Consider the following 9,464-nt stretch of genomic DNA (forward strand, 5'->3'; position numbering starts at 1 on the left):
CCTCCATCAGCCTGGCTGGGGCCAGCTCACGGGTTCAAGGCTACTACAGCCCAGAGGTAGGGATGACGGGGAAATGGAAGGCAAGCACTTTCCTTCTCCACGGACAGGAGCAGATGGGCGCTCACACATCCTCTCATATCTTCTTGGCCAGAACTTAGTCTCAGGGTCATGCCTACTTGCCCTGAGAAGCTGATAGGAAACGTACCCATCCAGCTGAGCAACCAGGCACCCCTGATACCTGGGAGATTCCATCACTAATAGCAAGAAAGGGGGAACAGAGGTCGGTGGACATTCTCCACCACACGGGATAACCAGATAAATGACTTCTCAGTGGGGCTGAGCTTAAAATGCTATGAAACCACTGCCTATGGCACTCTCTCTTGTCCTTTATGAAAGCCCCGATCCTGTGCTCCAGCAAAAAGGCACGATCTGAACTTGAGGGGAGTTGGAGCGTGGTCTTGGTTGGCACCACCTGACCACATGCACTGGCGCAGAAACACAGCCTCCTCACTCCCCAGGGTCTGCAGCAGGAGCGGTGCAGGTCCCCACGCCCTCACGCACAGGGCCCCTCGGATTCTGTCTGAAGTGAGATCAGGAATGTGAATCACCTCAGAAAATTGAACGGTGCCCTTTGAAAGAAAGACACGGTTATTCCCTTCAAACCCCGCTCTGCTCCTGGTCTGCTTCTCCTCTGGGGTTCCGCTGTCACCTTAACACAGGACAGCATTGGGCTTGGAGGTCCTAAAGGTCTAACTATTTTAGAATCTCCTTGTCCTGTCCCTGCCCTGAGTCTTCTCTATGTGGTCCAAAGCTATTAACCATAAATTTAAACAAATGAGCTGCACTGTTATGGGAATGCCATTCTATCCATGGGCGCCCTGCCGAGGAGCGTGTGCGACATCTGTTGAGTGATGCATGATTGTGTTTCAACATTATCACGATAAGACCTGATCTGGGGCTGAGTCTGCTCATGTGGGCTCACTGGGGGGAAATGGGAATATTGAAAAAACAAAACAAAATAAAATTTGCTCTTTCGGTGACAGTGTTGGAGAACCTCATGTCTAACCTCCGAAACTCAGCTGGTGCAAGGTGACTTTTTATTTTTTTAAAGATTTTATTTTATTTTTTTAATTCATGAGAGACACACAGAGAGAGGCAGAGACACAGGCAGAGGGAGAAGCAGGCTCCATGCAGGAGCCCGACGTGGGACTCGATCCCAGGACCCCAGGATCACTCTCTGAGCCCAAAGCAGACACTCAATCACTGAGCCCCAGGTACCCCAGTGGGGTGACCTTTTCAACAGAGTGACTGAGTGCTAAGAATGCTTTCTTGCCAACATCTCTCTGCCTATCTCTGAGGTCGCCCACCGAAGCCAGTCCAAGGTCAGTTCACCACAGAGCCACCAACCAACATTTCCAACAGAAAGCCACGACTTTGGCCTCCATGCCACATCATTATACCTTGAAATCGAGCTCTTGACGGGCTGTGCTTGAAGTGTACGACTTTAGCTAATTAGAAGGCTAAAAAATGCAACTTAATGAATTCAAGACTTGTTTATGCGAACCTGCCAAGGCATTTGGCAATGAGAAAGTGTGATTTGGTGAACATCTGATTACAGGCCGTGTGGAATTCCACATGCGGAGAGGCTGGGTTGGATCGGACTTTTATTGAACTGTTGTCTAGAATGTGGACTAATTTCCGACTACCTCATAAGGACTTCTAAGCAGGGTTGACAAAGGATTTATCATAATTATTGCTCTGGCCAGGGCCGTGATTATAAGTGATACACGTGTAAGTTGTGTTTATAAAGTTTCTGCATCGCAATTAGAACATGCTGTGATTTTTCTCCCTTTAGTCTTGCTTTCCTGCTCACGATGACTTCCTTTTATGAAACTTGCCCTTTTTTCTCTCTCAAATTAATACCTGCCAGCGATTTCCTTTGGGCAGAACAGACTCCCAGCATATACCCACATGCATTCCCCAGGGGCTTTTGACCTGCCATTTTGCAAGCCCGCCCCTGAGAAGGTAGTGCAGCTACCAGTGCTTCACCTGGCTCTCCTTTTCAGAGCCACGAACTGAAAGTAATGTGCAAATGCCATCCGGCACTCTATTCTTCCTTGCTTAGCTCCAAGCAATTCTAAAATCATAGAGTACATGGAGGACGTGTCTAAAAAAGGAACAAGATGGGGTTCGGGGGGCCGAGCAGAAATAGATGGGAAGGGAAGAGAATGTGGAAATATCATCAGAAAATGTTGCCCTGCTTGTTGGATGTAAAGTTCTGGATGCGTCTAGCAGACGCATTAGGATGTAGCAGATTAGGATGTAATTCAAAACGCCCCGCGCACATGTGACTTTTGTCTCTTTGAGCTCTCAGGATCTAAAAGGTATGTTTAAAAATCTCCAACTAGCAAACACTTAATGATTTACCTATTCTTCCACATAATGCAGTCTACTGTGGATTTATTGGTAGAACCAGTATAGAATCAGATTTTTTTTTCTTTTTAAAACAAAATAATAACTTGAGAAGTGATAACATAAGAGAATCAAGACCCAGAGAGAGCATGGCATGGGCCCCCAGCTCCATCCCGCCACAGAGTTACCATATGTCCCAGTTAAGATCTACTGTGGTAGCAGCACTTGGGTGCCCAAGTGTGGGATACAGTATCAGGAGCTGCAGGCACCAGCTGTGCATGACACCCCCACACACCTCGCCTCTGCTCATCTTGTAACTGGAAGTGTGTCTCCTTTGAGCCTCTTGCCTGCTAAGGAGCATTTTGAGTCTCCTGGAGGGGAAGGGAGCCCTCAGGGTTGTTGCAGACTTGCATGATCATGGGACGCTCTTTTCCTGGAGCACATCTCAGAGGGATTAGTCCACTTTGGAGAATAAGCTACACCTAGAGGCCTGGTGATTGCCTGGTTCAAATCCCAGCTCCACTACTTCCACCCTGAGTGACCTGGGCACAGTCACTTAACCTCTCTGAGCTTTGTTTTCCTCATCTATAAACCCCGGTTACCATGAATGTCAATTCCACAGGATGGCTGCAGGGTTTACATGGAAAATGCACAGAAAGCACTACAGCACCTGGAAGTTAGTAAACCCTTGGGAGTATTAGCTATCAGCATCATAGCTACTTTTTCTTGATTATGGTTCATTGGAATTAAGGGTGAAGCTGAGGCTGAATGGCATTACAGGTTTTACATGTGAATTTCTAAGCCAAGCCACCTGGGCTCACATGTTTGCTTCCCAATAGACCAGCTGTGTAGCCTGTAGCAGGTGGTTTAGCCCCAGACTTCATTTTGTCACAGCTCATGGGGGTGGAGGGAGGATGGCCACAGCCCCCAGCTTACCAGTTATTAAAATTCAGCGAGAGTGTGTGTAGGCACCTAACATAGGTTTACACAACCAGGCACCACCGTGACTTTGGAACACAGCAGAAGGCGATCAGACCCGCTCCCAGGCTCTGTTCTGCTCAGGAAGCTCCCTGAGGCCAGGAACCATGTCTCCCACCTCCTGCTTCGCTGCCCTTGCACCACGCCCCACGCTGGCCCCAGGCCTTTCCTCAGGACGGGCTGTACCACTAACAGTGCGCTTCCCCACTAGGCCCCCCATCACTTTGTCAGTTGACTACATCCACTACATTCACATGGCTCTGGTCATCAAAGACGGAAGCCCTGGACGAGCAGCCTCAGCACCAGAGCAGCTTGCTGACTGCACAGCAATGTCCTCAGTGGCTGACACCTCAGGCTAGGTAGAGCTCCCAGATGAATCCCCATCACCTGGATCTAAGGGCCTGACCTTTCCTCCCCACCATCCTGCTGTTGGGGTGAAGCCTGAGAAGCCAGAGGGGGAGCATGACCCCTTGGAATCTCGGTGGGTGTCCACTCCCACCCATTGGCACTAGGCCCTACTTCCACTAGACGGCCCCTCTCAGTACATGCCAGGTCCTAACAGCTGGCAGGTGGTGCCCTTACCAGCTAAACAACCAGAAAGGTTCACTTCCATTGTGATTTTGTCATCCAGTCTTTTCCAATGGGACTTGGGAAGAGTCTAGAACCCAAGTATAAAAGGGCTTGATGCAGAGATTTTACCCTGGAGACTGCTCAGGAGCTCTCAGCACGCCTGGGGGGTCACCGACAGACAGTCCCTCCCATGCCAACGGCTTCTTGCATTTCTTGGACCATCAGAGGACATTCACAGGATAGGCCACAAGGACCACAGAGCCAATGCCCGCAGGAGCATTCAACGTGGATCAGGAGCTGTGGGACGTCTCTGAGCTTCAGAGTCGTGAGGCGTGCTGTGCCTTGGCTGCCTGCAGCAGACCATCTGTGCCTCCATGACTCAGCCTCCACTTTGGGAGGTCTAGACTAAGCCTTTGGGAGAGCCGGCTCCGCATCCGAATGCAAGCGTCCTCTCAGTCCCGAGCAGCCTGTGGCCTCTGGGCAGTGAAGTTCTTCATTTGCAGTGTGATTATAATAATCATACCTCCCTCCTAGTGTTGATCCTAGGATGGATTGAGCTTGTTCCTGGGGCCAAGCAGCACATGTGGGGCAGTCACTCTCATCTGTGCCCCCGGCACCATCTCTTAGTTTATCCAAGCCTCCACTTGCACATCTGTAAAATAGGAGAATAATCAATGACAAAAGTCCCTACAACCCTTGGTAACAAGCTGACAGAGGAGGAAGTCAAAATATACCAGCTATTGTTCCAAAAGTGCCTATTGACAGTGATATTGATCCAGCCGTGCCCTGTGACAACCACTGAGAAGCAGGAAGGACCACCTGGCCAGCTGAAGTCAGAGGAGCTATTGCTGGATGGGGAGGGGGACTAGATTCAATCAACCACCCAATATCCCCCGAAATATTTCCCTGACACACTTCTCCATCAGGATGCAGGAGACACACATGCAGGGGCCAGGCAGGGTGATGTCATGATAAAAATCACTAAAATAACATCCAATGTGCAAGAGATCAAAATATACATCTTTAGTGTAACTGCTTGCTCTTTCTGTCCGCTCCTCTGCTCGGTGGCTCTGCGACGGCATGGCCTGCGGGTCCCTGCTGTCGACATCAGCCAGAGCGCCCGTGTGGCCACGATACAGAGCAGGTGCTTTCCCAGCATGGCCTTCCTGAGTTCCACAGCTGCCAGGTAGGTTTGTGCAAGTGCCTTATGCAGACGTGGAAACCGAGGCCCAGTGATGACCCTCCTGGTCCAAGGCCCGGACCCAGTCTGTCTGACTGTTCTCTGATATCCACTACATCGCTCTTGCCTTTTTTTCTAAATAAATCCTCCGACACCTCCAAGGTGAGGTCCTACCGCCTCAGACACACGTTCTCAGGGAGGCAGAGAGGCATGGCCGTGCCTGCCAGGTGCATGAGTCTGCCACAGGAATCAGTTCTTCAGCTTCTTGGCTTTTGAAGAGAACTCTTAGTTATCCTTTAAAACCCAAGTAGCCCCTCTTCTGTGTGCCTCCCATGGCTCTTTCAAGTACTCTGTGGCTCCCATAACTCATCACATGTCCTTCAGCAAAGCCAGCCATCTTCCTAGACACCTTCCCCCACTTTCCCTTTCTGGAGAAGCTGCCCTGCCAACGTCCTAGCTCCTCCACCCTCCCTACCCTGCAGCAAAACTGGCAACTTCCCTCTCTCCCAAGGAAAGGGGAATAGAAGAGGCCACAGACCCCCTCCATATGATAAGACACCTTATCATATTTCCCTGCAATTATTCTGTGTCCTACTCAGTCACTCCCTCCTTGCACAATGTCAGCCACTTATCAGAAACACAAATAAGAGCACTTGAAGCCACATAGAAATCTGTACTGGAATCCCACAACCCCCTGATCGTGCTGCAAAGGCCACTCATGTGCCAAAAATGGACCACCAACTACCCAGCAGCCTCAGCAAGCCGTCAGTCACAGGACAAAGCCACCACCGCCACCGCCGCCACCGCCACCACACACAGGCCCTGCTTCACCCGCAACTCAACCCCACCCTTCCCCAGCCACTCTCCCCTCTTTGCAGAGTTTGGAAGTCGACTTCCCTGGATGGGGTTCAAACATCTCTACCCTTTTATCAGCTTTTTAGAAATGGAAGTTACAACTCTAAGGGGATTGCTGAGCAGAGATTGAGCGGTTCCAGGGGAGGAAGTAATGGAGGGTGAAGGGGTTCAGTTTCAAAGGCGTCTAATGGAACCTCGGAGGAAGCCTGCGTAGAATACAGCACTTGTCCTCTGAGCGCCAGGTCTCGTTAGAGAGAGCCAGTCAGAAGAAGAAGTGAAAATGTCAAGTAGGAAAAGAAATTAGGGTGAGCGAGGATTTCATGGTGGAAGGAAATATTTAACTAAGTGCATTATTCATTTTTCATTGACTCAAATGCCAGGGGCTTTAGCTCATAGTGTGGGGTTGGCAAGAACGTCCAGACCCAGCACAGCTATGCAGTTAAACTTTTTTTTTTTCCTCTCTTGTAATCTCGGGTAAAGATTTCTGGTCCTTTGGGGTCTTTGGGCTGAGAGCAAATATTCCATCTTCTTTGGGGAGACTCTGCCTTTTTGCTTGATGGAAAAATGGAAACGGTAACCCTACTTGCACTCGCACTCCCCTGGTCACCAGGACTCCGTGGAGTCACCCAATCCCCTGGGGTCGGCCAGAGGGAGGGGGGCTGGTCTGTGAGTCAGAGCCTTCCTTCTGACATGGGCCTGCTGTTTCTTGCACTTCCGTTGGGGACTCTGCGAGCCCTTCTGGAAATAGACAGAATTGCCTTACTTGTTCTTTGTGACGGTGACATACAACAGTTGGTTTCTCCTTCTCATTTGACGTGTTTCAAAATGTCGTAGTGACTGCAAACTATTTCCCTAATTGATCCGGAATGCAGACTAATTCCCATGCCCCGAATTGGTTCGTGTGTTCCAAATTTAGAAATTGTTTCATACATTTAAGATGATCCTCCTTAGAATTGCAGTTTAGAGCTGTGTTTCACAAAAAAAGATCAAAAAAAAAAAGAAAGAAAGAAAGAAAAAAGTAGAAGACAGTGAACTCTGATCTGATCTTAAACTTTTTTTTTTTTTTTTAGAAATCCTACAGGGGGGCAGCCCCGGTGGTGCAGCGGTTTAGTGCTGCCTGCAGCCCAGGGCATGATCCTGGAGACCCTGGATCGAGTCCCACATCAGGCTCTCTGGATGGAGCCTGCTTCTCCCTCTGCCTGTGTCTCTGCCTCTCTCTCTCTCTGTGTGTGTCTCTATGAATAAATAAATAAAATCTAAAAAAAAAAAAAAAAAAGAAATCCTACAGGGTGTCTGGGTGGTCAGTGGGTTGAGCGTCTGCCATGATCTCAGGGCCCCATGTCAGGCTCCCTGCTCAGCGGGGAGTCTGCTTCTCCCTCTCCCTGTGTGCGCTCACTCTCTCTCTCTTTCTCTCTCTCTCAAATAATAAAATCTTTTTTAAAAATCCTACAAACATTTCAGTAATAATCCACAATAATGCTAACAAAAATAGAGGCAAATATTTATTGACACTCAGGACCTGTGAGGCACCATACTGAGTATCTTACCTACAAAATGCATTGAATTTTCCTAATTATTTGTATAAGAAGTGTGCCCACAGACACTCATAGAAACGCCCACAGAGGCTCTCAGGAGTGGTGTGGCTCCCTCAAGCTGGCACAGGCAGTACAAGGTGGACCCAGAGCCATGGTCTTTTTGGTTAGGATTCACAGTAATCTGAGTCCCTCGTGGGTACAGAATTTACTGGCATCCAGAGGAAAAGTGTTACACAATACTGATGCCACAGCTTGGAACCCAGGGATGACCCTACCACAACCTTCTGGTTGAGAAAAAAATAAGCACCAGCACCCGCTGTCTTTTTTTTTTTTTTTTTTTTTTTTTACTTTTTTTAAAAATAGGAGTTGGATAAGCAAGATGTGGCAAATTTGTATAATGCAATATTACATAGCACCAAATTTCTTCTTCGCACTCACCCATCCAAGAGACAGTGGCTTAGTTCAGACGCTGGAGACATTTCTTCCATCCATACCCCACTGGCCAGCAGTTGGTCACATGCCCATGTGCTGGAGGCTGGGACACATAATCCTTCCCCGGCAGCTATGTGCCAGCAACACTTGAATTCTATTACCTAAGGCAAAGGGAATGTGGATACTGATGGCCACTAGCTGTGTCTGCCATCATCTTACTCATACTGTGTCCTCCACATCTTTTCCAATCTCCAGGACATAAGTCTCAGATCAATAAACTCACTGTTCACAGGTTGCCAACCTCTATAAGAACCCCCACCATCATTCTAAGCTTCTGGAAGTCCCAACATTCAATGTAAAAATTCTCTTATCAGCACAGGTAAGGCAAATGTTGTTCATCTCCATTTACAGTTGAGGGTATAATCTCCATGCTCCCCGAATTCCTTATCAGTAGGACCTCAATTTTATCCAGGGTGATAATATAGCCGCCCTTCTTCCCTGCATGAAAAATGCTACATGCTCTATGTAGATGCTCTCTCTTCCAGGAAGTAGAGCTTAACCCCACCCTGAGTGTGAGCGGACCCAGGTGCCTTGCTTCTGAAGAACAGAGTTTGGAAAGGGAGTAGCAGGAAGCTTACAGTGGAGAAGCCCCAAAGACACTTTGTTAAGCAGGAGATGGAGGTGAACAGCACCAGTGATGCGTCAGGTGGAGATGAAGCCCCTCCGATGCCATGTTGAAGAGAAGGACGTTTCATCTCTGTGGTGTGCTTTCCCAAACACAAAACTCAGTCTGATCATGAGAAAAACTCAGGTTGACAGACAAACCCAAGTTGAGGGACAATCTGCAAAAGATCCAAACAGTCCTCTTCGAAACTGTCAAGGTCATGAGAAACCAGGAAAGTCTGAGAAATCGTCGCAGCTCAGCAGAGGCTAAGGAGACACAGAGCCTCAATGCAAGGTGGGATCCCGGATGAGATCTACAGCCTGGGGCTTAGTTAACAGTAATGTACCAATGTGGATTTCTTACTTTGCAAAATGTGCCATTGTTATGGAAGATAGAGACCCTTGGGGAAATGGTGCAGGGTATATGGGCACACTCTGTACTGTCTCAGCAACTTTTCTAAGACTCTAAAATTATTCCAAAACAAAACATCTGTAGAAATAAAAAATACATAGCATCCCTAGCAGTTAAGGGATGACCAGATGACCCTGTCCTGGCCAATGAGATGGGAACAGATGACTGTCCACAGAGTTGGTTTTGGGTTGCGGTGGGGAGGCTGAGCATGCATTGGATGTGTGTGCTTGGGCACAGCATGCATATATGCATGTAAGTGGGTGTGTGCATGTGTGTTTAATAAAATCCTGACACATGCCTCCTGCCCTTCCTCTTACCACCTACTCCATGCCTGAGAAGCAGGCTTCCTCCATGTGCCAAGGGGAGGAAGGCAGCATGCTGGAAGGAGACCCAGTTCTTAGCAAGTTCCTTCAGCCTTTATGACATG

At 48.6% G+C, this 9,464-nt stretch overlaps 1 long non-coding RNA gene across 2 annotated transcripts; it reads right to left on the reverse strand.

Annotated features, from left to right (window-relative positions):
- Positions 1-1,341: 1,341 nt before the first annotated feature.
- Positions 1,342-9,446, reverse strand: LOC112646784 (uncharacterized). 2 transcript variants are annotated; one of them, XR_003127885.3, is made up of 5 exons: positions 9,355-9,446; positions 8,601-8,804; positions 7,969-8,123; positions 6,759-6,961; positions 1,342-4,612 (listed from the first exon to the last, which is right to left on the reverse strand). It is a non-coding gene; the product is annotated as an uncharacterized LOC112646784 (long non-coding RNA). The 2 variants fall into 2 exon arrangements; XR_003127886.3 differs by having other exon boundaries at positions 8,601-8,835; positions 9,355-9,432.
- Positions 9,447-9,464: the final 18 nt, after the last annotated feature.

Source organism: Canis lupus, chromosome 5 (genome assembly GCF_003254725.2).
Source record: "Canis lupus dingo isolate Sandy chromosome 5, ASM325472v2, whole genome shotgun sequence".
NCBI lineage: Eukaryota > Metazoa > Chordata > Mammalia > Carnivora > Canidae > Canis > Canis lupus.